General features: G+C 42.6%; 1 protein-coding gene across 1 annotated transcript in view; it reads left to right on the forward strand.

The window, feature by feature from the left end:
• Positions 1–13,571, forward strand: part of SH2D1A (SH2 domain containing 1A) — a 44,725-nt gene that overhangs the window by 1,088 nt on the left and 30,066 nt on the right. The window lies entirely within an intron of this gene.

Here is a 13,571-nt window from a genome sequence, read left to right on the forward strand (position 1 = left end):
TAGGGAAAAAGACAAGATGAGATGGCATCAAATTTCTATCTTCTATTGAAGAAGAAAAAGAGAGTTTTCATAATAAGAAACAAAAATCAGCACCCCTGACCAACTACCCTGGAGAGGCAGCCCTGGCCCTGGGTTATTACCTTGCCCCAATGGGAACAAGTTGCACACGGCCAAGAATCATTGTGGTTTTCTCTCTGAAAATAGCATTATTCAGCCATTCCTTAGAAAATGTGATCAGGTTTTTGAAAGTATCCACACTACCTTTGGTTGCATTGATTTGACCAAATCAGGGCTGGTTATGTTGAGTTTTCAAAGATTATTAAATTTTCCAGTGTGGAGAGACTTCTGTTGTGACTTAGGGATGTGGTTTGGTGGTGGACTTGGCAGTGTGGGTTAATGGTTGGACCCAATGATCTTTGGCTCCTTCCCAACCTAAATGATTCGATGACTTTATGATTTGTGCCCATTTTCTTTCAGAGGCATGGTGCAGCATCACCCAACCACGCTCTGCCTGGGCCAGAGCAACCTGAACCCAGCAGCTCTGCAGAACTGGGGCAGGTTCTTGTGGCTGCTGGAGAGTTTTGTTTCCTGCAGGTGCAGGGGCTCAGCAGGAGCTTTTGAAGACCTGCTCATTTCCCAGTAAAACAAGCATGAATGCTCATTCTGGAGCCAGGATGGTTGACATGTCAGCTCTCATGTCACGTAGTGTTTTTGCAAGAGTGAGAATTTCAGTGCTCATTTCAAAAGTCCACAATTCCTACTTAAACTGTCAGAAACTGCTTGAAGAAATTTCAAGTCAGGTTTAGGATTTGAGGGCATGTCAGAATTGCAAATGGCTGTACATGGCAATGTGAATTGATAGACATGGCTCTAAAATTGCCATTGGGGGCAGTTTTTTGAAGGCATGCTGTGGTAAATCTGGAAGGTCTTCAAGCAGAGACCACAAGGATCTTGGTGTATTTTCTTGGTGTAGAGTTAAGGGCTACATTTTCCCCACCAAACTCCACAGCCTGAATCAAAACCAAAAATACACTGAGGTCTCTAATTCAATCTTCACAACTTACTATTATTTTTTATTAGATAGAAAATTCAAATATTCAAATAGTTCCTTACAGTTATTGGGTCCGTGCAAGCCACAAGGTGTTGCCAAAAACCAAGAGGGGGATTCTGCAGGTGCAAAACCCAATTCAAAAGATAAACTACCTCTAGTGTCACCGCTTTGCTCATTTCCCATCCCTATGGGCAAATATGAATTTTTCCTGAACCTTTAATCTACAACACTGAATAAAGTTATGTAAATCTGGTGCAATGAAGAAGGCTTTTAAGCTGTGGTAGGTATATCATGGTCCTCTCTCATTCTGTGAAATTGCTTTACAGCCAGGCCATAATCGCAATGACAGACATGCTTGATTGAGTTTTGTCTCTCTGTTAATCTATGGAGTAATTTTCAGGTGGAAATGAAGAGCTGTGTGTATCTGGGAAACTGGGGATGCACTGAAAAATAATCCTTTTAATACTGAGCATGGAGATTCCCTTGTGCTATTATAGGAGTGCATTTTAGGATTAGAGTATTTGGAAGCTTCTCGTTATAACTGTAATTTATTTTTAGTGGTTTTTCCCCATAAAGTAATATTAGATATTAAAGAGCATATATTTCAGGTGATAGTGAAAAACTGAAGATTTAGGCAAGGTACTGTGAATGTGAATGCATGAGAGATGGTGAAGATGACTCATTTCTCTAAGCACAGGATGGAAGCTTAACTGAAAGGGTGAACACATGAGAGGCAGAGCACGAGTGGTGTTTTATTGTCAAATCCTGAGAAATGTAATTTCAGACTCTCAGGGGAATTCTGCCTGGACTCTCCTGTTATAAGTACAATTTGTTGTACATGAAACAAACCAGTGATGAGGGGATGGGTGGCCTTTGGCAGTGGGATGAGGAAAGCCACACTTTCCAGGCAGGGTGGACTTGCAATGGCAATGGTACCAAAGTAGCCAGGAAGGCTGGCAGTGTCCTTTCCTGGTAAGGATGAGCCAAGGAGAGCTACCTCAAAGTGGAGGAAGGTTATCTTGAGTCTACAAAAACAGATTTGGTGGCACTCACCAGATCCTGAAGTGGTGCATGGGGTTAAATCCACCTGGTGCAGACTGGAAGGGCTTTTCTCCTCTTTTTTTTGCACGACGGGGTGCACACTGCTGCTGGAACCTTGTGTGGCTGCAGTCATCCTGTGCAGCCCTGGTGAGTTCACACTGCCACTGTGAAAAGGAGATAAAAGCTCTTCTTATCTACATAGCTCCTCTCAGATATCAAGATGATTAAGCACACGCATTTGTAAAATGTGCCCCAGCACCTCTTATTATTGATGACAGGGATGACTGGCAGCAATGAGTCAAAGTGAAAAATCAAGAGACAAGGTGAGGCAGTGGGGAAATCACGACTACCAGTCACCAAGGCTGTGCCATGGTTCTTGCTGAAGGACTGCTTCCCACCCAGAAGGAAGGACCTTGACAACAACCAGGTTGTGAATGGGGCAAACAGGTTCTGGTTGCTCCTTGTCTAATCATTGTCATATGAGCTGTCCCCCTCTCCTGAGAAGGCTGTCCCTGGACAGGTGACAGTGTGGAGCAGTGCCAGAGCAGATGTCAAGAGGCTGAAGCAAGGAGGGAGTCACTGGAGAGGACTTGGTCCTCCTTGTGCAGACCCGTTTGATTTTCCCGTTTCCCTTGGAGAAAGAAGAGGAAGAGCAGACCAAGTGAAACAAGAGTACCTTGACAATACTGACTCATTTCCATGCCCAAACCTGTGTCCTCAGGCTCTCAGCTGACTCCCCCCATCTGCATCCAATTAGATGATGACTCTAATGGGATGGTGAATGCTGGGAGATCTGATCATATTTCTGTGAAAATCAATGGCAAGGCTTCCCTGGTGCCAGACCAGGCTTCTCTGAGGGAAATGCTTCTTGTGAACTAGGAAAGCTGGTGGGAGAAAAAACCCCAGCTTCTTAAAAATCCTTTGCGGTGGTCAGCATTTAAATTTAGCCATTCAGGGACTTTTGATCCAATGTAAGTGGAAAATTGTAACCTTTGCTAACGAGCGTGATCCTGCTTAGGAGGTGGCAGGGTGCTCTGGATCCCGTGGGCTTGGACCCAGAGGAAGGTTTGTTTTTAGGTCTCATGTTGACTAAGTTCTCCTCTCTCTTTCAGAAAGGGCAGCGTTACTGTAAGGAGGGATATTGAGACAATCATTGCCTTGGGTCCTTCAGAAGAATTGCCACATTTTACATTAAGGGCAACCTTCCTCACATAGCACATCTCTGCAATTAATTGTCTTGACACATGATTAGTACCTAGGGGCAAGGACGGATCGTTCTGTTGATTGGGCAGGGATGCGTTATTAATTGTATAAACTGGCTTATAGTCAAAGGACACAAACCAGTGGCTGCAGTTGCTGTCACCATGGATATTTGAAAGAGCACTGGAGATTCGTGTCAGGGCAATGCTCCTTTGCCATCTCAATATGATTAAGATTCTCTCGCTGAAGCTCCTAAGAAATTAGTCTTTAAACCTGATCCCCTGCAACACCAGGTCAGCTGGTATTTCTGGTACCATGCTGCACCCTCTCATTGTCTCTTGTTTGTTTTCCCTCATTGCCCAGACGTGGAATGTGGCAGACAGAAGAATGCAGGCAGCTTCTCCCCAGCTGGCAGGGAGCAGTGTGGGGTTTTGTACTTAAAAAAGGAACTAGCTGACCTTGACTCATTCTGAAATGACGTGACATCCATTTTAGAGTTTTAATGCCATTTTTTTCTGCCAAGAAGTCATTTTGAAAGGAAATAAGTTCATGAAGCATGTTACAAAATTTAGCAGAAGCAAATGTCAAAAAACTCAAAATAATAATGATCATATAGTGTAATTTCTTCTCTCTGCATCCCATGTAGCTGAGGCAATTTTATAGCTGTTGTTGCACTGCACAGGATCTCCTCATTGTATTAATTGCCAGATGAGATAATACAGTTCAGACCTTACATACTTCACTAAAATGAATCCTAAAGTTTTTCACTGCTGGTTACACACTGTTCATACCAATGAGGATGCTTTGGAGAGCAGACCTGGACTTACAGGAGGCAGCCACAGATGAGTAGGAATGGTGGCTCCTGCCACAGGTAAACTTGTACAGGAGAATCTCGAGGCAGAGGCCAAAGGAAAGTCCAACAGCCCAAGGTGGAGGAAATATGTGAGATGTGATGAAGGTGGAGCCGAATGTCAAGGGGTTTTTTCAGGTTAATGCTAATAGCTGTGAGTTGTGCGTTGCAACACCTGCAACATCTCTGCTGACAGGAGGCCATTCCATGCACTGCATTTCATTCATGTTTGTTCTCTTTGTTTCCAGCTCTGTGGGCTCTGAGGGGAGCAGCTGATGCTTTCAGTACCTCTCACATAAGCAGCTCCCATGCTCATTTCTAAACCTGTCTGGCATCCCTGGAGCTGGTGGCAGTGCCAGGTCTCCGGTGGTGCCCAGGTGGGGAGGACACTCCTGCCTTCAGCCTCGGGGTTACCCTCCTGCCCCCAAGTCCTGACCAGGTGCCTGACAAACTGCCTGCCTGTGTGCAGTTTCACACAATGCTGCCAAAATTCCTCATCTTGACAGCATCACCCTCTGCTCTCATTACTTTAGAAGCAGAAATTGTCCATACCAACTTTTTAGAGTGACACCTGAAGGGAAATGCATGTTATGTTACACACTGTTATTAAGTGCCTCAGGCACCAGCAATCTTTTTTCCTGCCAGCATTGATTCATTAAGCAGCATATGGAAGTACAACAGTGACTGGTATTAGCTTATATCTCCCTTGCTAACCAGACTCTAATTTGTCTTATTCATTTTTATTTCCAGTCTTTTGCGTTGTTGTAATGAAGAACAAATAGCACAGGAGAAAAAGCACCTTCAGAGCTGTAGCTTTTTGGCTTGTGCATTTCTACTAGGCCCAAGTGGTTCACTGATAGGACTTTTATATATTGCAAATTCAAAAAGAAAGACTTCTTGGTCTAAAAATTGTCTTGTTTTAAATGAGATCTCAAATTAAGAATAAATTTCTCAAGTTTAAGCACATTCAAGAGTTGCAGGCCTTGTATGTGGTAATGTACAGAGGTGTCCAGGGCCCTGGAAAGCTTATGTAGAAGCATAGGGAGGAAAAATAGATAAACCAGATAAAAACAACAGCCAAAAAAAGGCATAATGAGAAATGTTGAACGTTGTACAGTCTCCCCACAGGAGAAAACCACTCAAACGTCAAGAGCAGCCCAGTCTGCCTCAGCTGGAGCACGGTGGGGTGCACGAGGCTCCTGGGCTGCCTCGAGCAGGACCTGCTAACAGCTGCGGTTCCTCAGTTTTCACGGGGCCGTGCAGCACTTTACATTTACAGTTGATCACCTTTGTGTTTGTGTCAAACCTCAGGGAAACAGAATTTAAAATAAACTGAAGTAAGCCACAGAATGTACCGAGCGAGGCGTGGGACCGCTCAGGGGACACGGTGGAGATGGACTGGCAGCCCCAGCGCACAGCAAGGCTGAACAGCCAAAATGCTGCCTGGCCCTGGGTGGCTTTTTACACCTTGCTGGACATTTTTCTCAGCCACTTGTGCAGAATTTCCTTTGTTTCTGCCTTCTTCTCTCTGTTACAACTGTGGCGATTGTGCAGGAGGAGAAGTGACAAAAAGCTCATCCAAGCAGGAGCCCCAGGGCCTCAACCCTGTACACCTTCCACAGCATGAACACTTTCACAAATGCCTTTTTTATTTTAAAGCCACGTCCTGGGAAGCCCCAGGTTTGTTGCTGGGCTCTGCCATGCTGCCCCAGGGCTCTCAGTGCCCTGTGCCAAGAGTGGTTGGGTGGTGGCAATGGCCCCTCTGCCCTCAGGGCTTGGACCCCATAACATTTCTTTCCTTGTCCTGTCAGAAATGACTCCCCTGCTCTCCATCTGCTCACATCCCGAATTTTTAAGTGTCTTCAGAGAGTAATGACTTCAGAGCAGCTCCTGAAAAGAGCCCTGAGATTAACACTGCAACAGCAGTAAAAGTGATGCACTAACCTCTAATGAAGTTTAAGTGCCCTGTTAACCAAATACTTAATGTCTCAATTCAATTTAAACCCTACTATGAAATGTTTGTTCCTTTGAAGTGGACAAAAAATGTTTTCAACTGATGATGCACGTCTAAAATTAATTTTAAAATTATTATATTAAGGTGCACTAATGACAATGAAGAGACATGTGTGGGTGCTTGGGGCAAGACCAGAGCAGACACATTCTTTAATATCAATTAATTTCTGTTATAACCTAATATGTAATCACACATCATATGTTTTATTATTGTTATTAATTAATTTGCATGATATTAATATTTATTATTGTTCTGGCCCTCAGAAGAATCCCAGGGCTCTGGGAAGCAAAATGAGCTCTGCAAACTCCTCATGTTCCAGCTGCAATGAGAGGCTGTGATCGTGTTGCTCCATGTAGGCAGAGGTGAGCCCTGTGTCTGAATTTAAAACATCACTGAAACAAAAACGGAGAGACAATTCTGAGGATGGGTGGGTTTCCTCAGGTCAGAGCTTCTTGCAGTGTCTCTGGTGCTCTGGGTGTGAACAATCTCCTGTTTTATTTATTTTTGTTGTAGGCAGTAATTTTGTGAGAGGTTTTCTAGGCAAAGCAAAGGTTGAACTTTTGAAGCAAATGCACACAGCATGACCTTTATGTCTCTTAGCCACTGTCAGGCTTCACTGAGTGCTCTGCACCCTGACATTCAGTAAGGCAATAAAGAAATGAAAAGTACTAATGTAACCTTTATAAAAATAGTTGAAATGATAGTTTAATTTTTAATCTCCCACTATGGTGTTAAAATAAGCTCAATAAACTTTGGTGGTAAATTACAATCAGAAGGAATTCAATTTAAATAACATTATGGTTATGGTAGTCAGCAAATTATGTCCTAAACTGCTGCTTCAAGAAAAGAAAGACACATTTAGGGTGGGATTGTTGACCTTACCAATTTTTGGAGAATACTTGGGCCACTATTAATTTTTTGGTAGTTGATCTGGAACCTGAGGTGCTTTTGTCTTGCATATCCTGCCAGGCAATCAAGAGGATGTTGGAGATTAGCACCTCTCAGCAGCCAGGGCAGACTAATCTTGTGTATTTGAGCTGCAGCAGTGTGCTTCATCATCTTTAGAAAAGACCTGCACAAAAAATAGGATCAAAAAACCTGTTTGAAGTGAAGAGGAAGAAATTAAACAAAATCATGTTTTAAACAAGGTTATAAAGTTGTTTGATAGTGGAAATAATTCCTCGGCCTTCATATAAAGTGCCATGGTTTGCAGGGTGATCACTGCAGATGAGGCTATAAAATCAGGCTGAGCTTGTGGCTCTGAGGTACCTGTTGGAAGCTGCCCTAGACACACATATGACGCGTGCTGGAAACAAGTGCTGTGTGATGATTGAAGCCTGTATGTGAGATACAACTTAAGCAGAACTGTATATACAAGACTATGTCTCACATCTTTCATGGAAGGATCTGAAGCTATTTCTCCAACACATATTTGTCAGAATTTTTTTACCTAAAATGCTTTCCTTTTGCAGTCTGTGGTGATACAGCAATCTTTTTCCATTGCCCTGGATGCAATTTTGAGCTCTGTTTTTTCTAACTGCACTAAACATACTCAGGAAGGTAAGGGACATGTGCCCAGCACTGGTTTTGTTGGATATTTTAATTCATGAGAGATAGCACTGTTCTACTTGTTCTCTTGCAAAATTAAACCCTCTCCCATGTACCAGCCTTTACTTGCTGGTAGTGCTTAGACAGAGCTTGGAGCAGAACAATAAAAAAAAAAATTAAAATAGGTAGGACTAGAGAAAACAATGGTTCCTGAGCTCTGCTCACCCTCTCCTGCCTCTGTCTGCTCAGGATGACTGCCTCTCTCCCAGTGGGACATGTGGCCTGCCAGGGGGACAGCAGCAGGGAACATGAACACAGTGAATAAATGCAGTATTGCCACCAGTTCAGATGGACCAAGAGCTATTATTGGAGGACTGACTTTATTTCTTACAGCTGTTGGGAGGTTTCTGTTCCTTTGAAGCTGAGCAGAGCACAGTGAAGGTGTGGGAGGTGATGTTCAAGGTGGGGGGAAGAGGGACAGAGGAAAAGCAGTTTGCGCTACCAGGGAAAATGCACCAAAGGGAAGGAAACAAATCTTGCCTGTGGGTGATAAAAAGATTGATGCACATTATAGACTAGTGGGGGCTATTTTCTGGAGAAATGGTGATCTCTACTAGCAGGTGAGTGGGATTGCAGTACTAAAGACTCATTGTATTGTTCCCAATGCTGCTCTAGGCTTAGGTAATTTCACACTTTCTCACTTTCTCTATGAAGAAATAATCTGCTGAACAAGTTTTACTGTATAATTTTCAATGAATATAATTTAAAAAGGTTTCAGTAAAACAGCTCTTTACCCCGTGAAGGAAACTGAGAAGTAGGAGTTCAAAAATTAGTGATCTAGTTTCATGTTATTAGATTTCCCCTAATCAAGGCAGCAGCAAATATACTGCATTAATAGAGCACCAACTGTGTAGAACAAATGGATTATGATTTTTTTAATGGTGTTGCTATAAATACTTTGTCCCTACCTAGATTTGCTATTGGAAGTGAAGTATGACATTTTAACACATGTAAAGAAAGCACATAACCATATCTGCATAAGCTTTTAACTTTTTGTGACTGGTTAGGAATATGGGGACTTTTTTAAAAAGTCTTGGTTCTTCTTGAAAATTAAGGCTGATAATTGTGTTCCAGATGCTGAATTGGAGGGGGTTTCAAACCTATGGTTATATTGTTGCTAGTTGGACTTTAATCAAATTGGGGGCATTTATATATCCTTATGAATGCAAGGTGTGGCTTGTTCCAGGGGGTAAAACTGATAAGAAAGGAATGGGCTAAAAGTGTGGCACTCCATGAAATTATCTGACCTCAACTATCTGGGAGTTAAGAGAAACATTTCCACTGGGCTGTAGTCAGGACATGGCTTAGTAAAAGAAAAAGCATATTTTGTTTTTATTCAGTGACTGTCCCCTCTCTCTATGAAATGCAGCATGCTACCTAGAATTCACTCATTTCTTGCCATTTATTAGTTTTCCCTTTTTTTCACTCAGTATTTGCTCAGTAGTTTTTCAGTTAAAGTATGTACATGTTATCATAGAATATAGAAGTTAGGTTTACTTTGCTGAAATTTTCGTAAAAACAGAGAAAATTTTGGAGAAGTTATGAAAATAGAATGCCCTAAAGTCTGCCAGATTTATTCTGTTGTCTCTTAGAAATTTTAGGTGAAAATATTGCAGGAAGAACAATAAAGAAAGTGATTCAACAACACAAGAAGGAAAGTATTTAAGGAAGTATTTATGTAAAAGACTAATTACATGAAACTGAAATCAGAATTGTATTTTACTTTAAAGTTTGCAGTACAATATCCGGTGGGGGAAAACCCCTTCATATTTGGTGAGAAGCTCTCTAAGGTAGGAAAAGAATTCAGGTCAGAGATTTCTGCCTGCTTTATCTATCAAACAAGAGCAGGAAATTGAGTCAAACACGTACATTTAGCAGCGCAGAATGATGTGCGTTCTACAGCCCACAGGGCTGGCACTGTTTGCTCACCTGGCACCAGAGTGGTCCCTTAGGGTCCCATTGCCACTGGATTGCCCCAGACCAGAGGGCTGGGGTCTCTCCCAGGGCAGGTCATTGTACTTGAAGTTGTTCCTGAGCACATTCCTCTGAATGCAAAGCCCTGATGGGTTTTTTTTGGACAACCCTGAACGTGCTTATGAATAGTTCATAGTAAAAGCTTCCACGGAGAATATAAAAAGCAATTAAATCTTAATGGCCTGACGTTTACATTTTTTGAACTACAGGTTGGAAAGCCTGAGTGCAAATTGTTCCGACACAGCTAATGTTTTTGCTGTGAGGGGATTTGTGATAAGCACTGGGAAAAAAAAAAAAAGTATCTAACCAATCTAATCTCTCATTTTTCCATACACATTTTCCTTGTACCTCTACAAGTGAGGGTTTTCAGTGGTATTTTAGGTGACAGTTCTCAGCAAAATGACTGTCAGTACTTGCAGATTTACGGTCCTAGGGAGAGGGCAACGTGGTCTCACCCAAGCAGGGAGGTCAGGATGAAAATGCTGTCCCCAAACACCGTCAGGGTACTTAGACCATCCTCATGCGAGCCATGATGGCTACATACAAATAAAACAGGACCCAAGTACTCAAAGTACTTTATAGCTACTTTTAAGGAGCCAGTCCTGCAAGGGCAGCAGCCTCAGGGGAGGTTTCTACCCAGGCTGAGACTTGGGAGCCACCTACACAGATCTGCTACCAACCTTTCATGGGTATGTTATGCCAAGTCAAGCAGCAGGTTTCAGCTCTAAATAAAACTTCCCCTTTGACATGAGGGAGGATGATATTTTTGGTGCTTTTAGCTTTTTCCGCTCCCTATTGGCCTTTGCCATCTCAAATTTTGTTACCCACAGGCCAAGAGACACATCAAGGGAGGCAAAGGTGAGGCTTCGCTTTCAGCCTTGAAGATTGTGTGTCTTTGTGCCTGACACAGTTTTATTTATCTTAAAATACAGTAGTAAGCCACCACAAAATCACAGAATATCCTGAGCTGGAAGGGACCCACAAAGATCATTGAGTCCAATTTCTGGCTTTGCAGGGGACAATCCCAAAAATCACGCCATGTGTTTGAGAGTGTTCCAAATGCTTTTTGAGCTCTGACAGGTTTGTATCCCATGCACTCTTCCTCATGTTGTCCTTCTGGCTCACCTTGCCTCTGACATGGAGGGCTCAGCCGTGCCTGGGACAAGGCTGCCCAGCCAGCAGGGCTGCCAAGGCATGCCAGCTAAGGGAATGGCATCCTGCAGGCCCTTGCAGGAGTGTGCTGGCTCTCAGAGGGAACCCATCTGGTACAGACTGAAGGCACTGACCCAGAGTTATGTGGATCCTCTGCATCAGCCAGACTTCATCTGCTTAGCTTCTAACCTTTGAAAAACCCTCATCTGCCTCAGGGAATGGCCTTAAATGCACAGAGCTGTGACAGTGATACAAGGAGTAAGAGTCTCTTGTGGCATGTAAATGTTGTTGTCTTGGCCAGCTCAATTTCTTTTGCTCTTTTCTCTCAGTGTATTTGAGTCTGTAATCAATAGTGAAATTAAAAGGACGTGGGTTTAGTCCACCCACAGACTTTCACTGCCCTGCTTGGGGATGCCAGATCTGCTAATCTGTGCTTGAATGCTGGGTAGTGCTTGCCTAAAGATTGCTGCTCTCCAAAAAACCCCACGTTTCCTGTTGTCTGTCAATGGAAGTTTCACTGGCTCATGCTCTCACTAGAAGCAGGGCAGCTCTGCTGTTGATTTCAATCAGAACAGGATTGGAACTACTGTCATCTTAGTATCTGTGTAGGTTATGAGCAGATGGTATTGCCTGACATTGAGTCCAATGCAAGGTTTCTGGCTTGGACTGAAGCAAAATAACTCTATTGCAGTCTTTCATCAGTGAGGAAAGATAACATTTAATGAAGGCATTTTTCAGGATCTGCCAGAAAAATAAAAGAAATTTAATACACATAGATATTTTAAAATGCATAAGCTCTACATGCATGTGTGTGTGTACATGAACATATCTGTTCTGGGTTTTTTCGTTTTGGGTTTTTTGGTACAGAAATACAATTTTTCTTATTGCTGAAGTCTGTGATGTAGGCGAGAAAAGCAAGCTGTGCCCAAAATACTGAGGCAAAACTTTCCAAGAACTATCAGTATAACCGGAATATGTTTGTGTTTTTCCCCTTATTGAGATTTGGTGACAGCCTGGTGTCTGAAGCAATCATGCAATGAGGGCCACAGTTAGTGTGGTATCTCCATAAAATATTCAGTGCAAGTATGTGTGTGTATTTCTCTGTGCTGAGACCAACAGAATATCACCACAGTAGCTTTTGAACAACTCATGAAATGAAAAATCCCAGTGCAATGAGGGAATACCTGCTGGGCTGTACTGAACTATCTGTTCAAACAGTTACTTTAAACTTGTTTAATGATCAACCAAAATCTTAACACCTCCCATTCATATATTTTCCCTTTGTGCTATTACAGGTAGACTTATGGTTGGAATCCCAAAATATTAGAAACTCTAGCTGGACAAGGAGCACATTTTTATTTTGCCATGAGCAATGTTTGGTTTCAAGGGAAGCGGTTTGTGCATCACCACAAATTGATAGTATGGGATGATGAAGTGAGGACTGTTATAAAAGAAACCTGTATTATACAATAAACTGTTCCCATTGGGATCAACTGGTACATTCTGAATTCTGTAGTTACGAACCTTCAGCACAGTGTCATTTGCCTCACCCTACAGCTGGGTACTGGGGAGGAGAGAGTTCATTATAGGCTAGAAGTTCCTAACAGGAAAGCAGCTCAGGATGTGCTGCCAGGGCAGCAGAGACGCCTCTGCTTCTTGTGTGCTTCATTGGCACCAAGGAAAACATCTGGGCACTGTTGAAATAGATACCAGGCAAAATAAAAATACACAGAAGGACTGCAAGAACAATTTTGCCCTACGAATTTTCAGAGTTCATCAAAGCTTATTAGATAAAACCAAAACAAAATACTTGAGAGGTGACTTGTCTCCAGAGAATAAACACTTACACAGGGGAAAAAATAGTGGGTGTCAAAGAGCTTTTTGACTTAGCTCTGAAAAGTGTAATGAGATCCAGTGGACGGAGCCTGGAGCCAGACACATTCAAATTGGAAACATGACCTACATTTTTAATGGTGAGTGTGCTTAGCCATTGGAACAAAGTACTCACAAAGTGGTGGATTCTCTCCTCTTGATGGCCTCAAATCAAGACTAGGTGCCTTACTGGGAGATAAGCTTTAGTCAAAAATAGTTATGCTTTAGTCAAACACATGTTACAGGGCTCGATATAGAGGTAATTGGGAAAATGTAATGGTCTGTGGCATCCAGGAGGTCAGGCCAGATGGTATAATGATCCCTTCTGGCCTCAAACTCAATGAATCTCAGAATGAATATAAATGCTATCATCTGGATCTGCATTTGAAATAATTGCAGGCAGAGATTAGACACGCAATTGCATATGGTTCAGAACTGATAAAACTTTCCTCCCCTCCAGAAAAAGGCCCTTATTTATGCATAATTACACAGTGCTGTTGTAATTCAGGTAAATATCTGTTAGAAACTCAGATGCCATGTCAGCAAATCAACTTTAATTTCTCTGTGTGTGTGTGGTGTGGAGATCTAGTTTCTAAAGCTGAATATTCAACTGCAGACTTGCTCGCACAGGAATGTATCCAGGTAGAGCTCCTGTGTGGACTTTTGCTTCACCCTGAGAGTACCCTGATGTGATTTAGCCCTGTCAGCTTTGAAGTTGGTTCAGCTAAATCATAAAGACATGGAGGTTCTGGGCTTCAAAGCAAATGGGTGCCTAATGCTGATGACTGCCTGCACATTGCTGAATTTTA

The sequence above is a fragment of the Geospiza fortis genome, unplaced genomic scaffold (genome assembly GCF_000277835.1).
Source record: "Geospiza fortis unplaced genomic scaffold, GeoFor_1.0 scaffold157, whole genome shotgun sequence".
In the NCBI taxonomy this organism is placed as follows: domain Eukaryota; kingdom Metazoa; phylum Chordata; class Aves; order Passeriformes; family Thraupidae; genus Geospiza; species Geospiza fortis.